Source organism: Colobus angolensis, unplaced genomic scaffold (genome assembly GCF_000951035.1).
Source record: "Colobus angolensis palliatus isolate OR3802 unplaced genomic scaffold, Cang.pa_1.0 Scaffold66, whole genome shotgun sequence".
NCBI lineage: Eukaryota > Metazoa > Chordata > Mammalia > Primates > Cercopithecidae > Colobus > Colobus angolensis.
The window spans coordinates 111,206-113,745 of NW_012120265.1; positions in this window are offsets into that span (position 1 = coordinate 111,206).

Sequence of the window (2,540 nt, forward strand, 5' to 3'; positions counted from 1 at the left end):
CCAGGATGGTCTCGATTTCCTGACCTCGTGATCCGCCCGCCTCAGCCTCCCCAAGTGCTGGGATTACAGGCACGAGCCACCGTGCCCGGCCACCCAGCTAATTTTTAAACTTTTTGTAGAGGTGGGATCTCACTGTGTTGCCCAGGCTGGGCTCAAACTCCTGGGCTCAAGCAATCCTCCCGCATCAGCCACTCAAAATGCTGGGATTATAGGTGCAGATCACCAAGCCCAGCTATGGCGGGGGGGCGAAGGAGAGGTGACGGTTTTTAGGGGCTTATTGGCATGGTGCTGGGGAGAGATGTAGGAGCTATTTTTCTGCTAGACATTTCCTGTAGTTCTGGGGGCCCCAGCACCCAAGCAAGCTGCAGAATGATGTGGTGTGAAGTGGGAGGAGGAAGGGAGGGTTGTCAGAGGGCAAGATGTCTATGGGCTCACCCCTGACTCAGCACCCAGCCCTGTCAACACGGTTGAGTCAGCACCCACGCCTGGCAGCCCCACGCCTGGCAGCCCCAGGTGGAGTCCAAGGACCATAGGCTCAAGCTGGCTTGTCAGGTGCCAGGGCTGGGTGGCTCTGATTGCCCCGGCCTGAGCTGTGTCAGCTGTGCCAGACCAGTGAGCATCAGCCTTGGAGCTGGGCGTGGCGGTGGCTCTCACCTGTAATCCCAGCACTTTGGGAGGCTGAGGTGCGGTGATCTCTTGAGCCAAGGAGTTTGAGACCAGCCTGAGCAACATAGAGAGACCCTGTTTCTGGGGAAAAAAAAAAAAAACAAAAACAAAAATAAAAAAGAGAGAGAGAGAGAAGAAAGAAAAAACAAAAGACATTAAAGACATTTGGAGCTGAATCATTCTCCAGTACGGGGCCGTCCTGTGTACTGTAGTGTTCAACAGCATCCCGGCCTTCACTGACTCAATGCCAATTAACACCCATCCCCCGGCCAGACCTGGTGGCTCACACCTGTAATTCCAGCACGTTGGGAGGCTGAGGTGGGTGGATCACTTGAACTCAGGAGTTTGAGACCAGCCTGGCCAACATGGTGAAACCCTGTCTCTACTGAAAAAAAAAAAAAAATTAGCTGGGCGTGGTGGCAGGCGCCTATAATCTCAGCTACTTGGGAGGCTGAGTCAGGAGAATCACTTGAACCTGGGAGGCGGAGGTTGCACTGAGCTGAGATGGCACCACTGTAGTCTAGCCTGGGTGACATAACGAGAGTCCATCTCAAAAAAAAAAGAAAGAAACCCTCAGATCAGCCGTGTGACTTGGCCTGCGTACGCCTTAGTTTCCTTGTGTGGAAAATGGGTTTGCTGCCTTGAAAATAAAATGAGAGACTCAAGCTCAGAGCCCACCCCTGGGGTGTGGCCAGCACCGTGAGTGTCCCCTGATAAGGTGGGTGTGCTTGAATTTTAAAGCCCCTTCCTCCCTCTCTCTCCCTCTCCCCACGGCCCTCTTCGCTCATTCATTCATTCGTTTACCCGTTCATTCAGCAGATGCTCCTGATGCTTCAGCCTCTCACTGGGTCCTGGCAAGCAGATGTGACTCAGAATTTCAGGAGTGACTCTGGCCGGGCGCAATGGCTCACGCCTGTAATCCCAGCACTTTGGGAGGCCGAGGCAGGTGGATCACCTGAGGTCAGGAGATCGAGACCAGCCTGGCCAACCTGGTGAAACCCTGTCTCTACTAAAAATATAAAAATTAGCTGGGTGTGGTGGCGCACGCCTATAATCCCAGCTACTCGGGAGGCTGAGGGACGAGAATTGCTTGACGGGAGGCAGAGGTTTCAGTGAGTTGAGATCACACCACTGCACTCCAGCCTGAGAGACAGAGCAAGACTCTGTCTCAAAAAAAAAAAAAAAAAGTGACGCAGCCTCTGGGCCTTGTTCAGAGTCAGTGCCAAAATGTTTGTCGCGTGACCTAACTTCGTGCTAAAGGTGGCCCCTGTGACTCGAGCTTGGGTGCTTTCACTCTAGGCACCTTCAGCAAATTATCCCTTTCAACCCTCCCCACAAGCCTGACGGTAGCCTAAGCAGCCCCATTTTTGAGACGTGGAAAGTGAGGTTTAGAGAGGGGAAGATTAGCCGGGGGGCACGGTACAGGTGGCAGAGCTGAGGCTTCAACCCGGGTCTCCGGGCCCGGCCACCGCACCTCCTCCCGTACCTAGAAACATCTGAATGCACCAGTGCATCAGGTTTGCCCTGTTTCCCTCCACATACAGGTTCTGGGGGTTCCTGGAAGCCCTGCTGAGTTCCTTCTAAGCTTTTTTCTAAAAGGAACTGGGAAGCCCATTTTCCAGGAATATCCCAGACAGGGAGGGACAAGGGGCCAGGGAGAGGCTGGGTGAATAGGGCTCCCTGAGGTGCCCCATAAGAAGTTAAGAGGAGGACGGGCACAGTGGCTCACGCCTGTAATCCCAGCACTTTGGGAGGCTGAGGCAAGTGGATAATTTGAGGTCAGGAGTTCGAGACCAGCCTGGCCAACATGGTGAAACCCCGTCTCTACTAAAAATACAAAAATTAGCTGGGCGTGGTGGCAGGCGCCTATAATC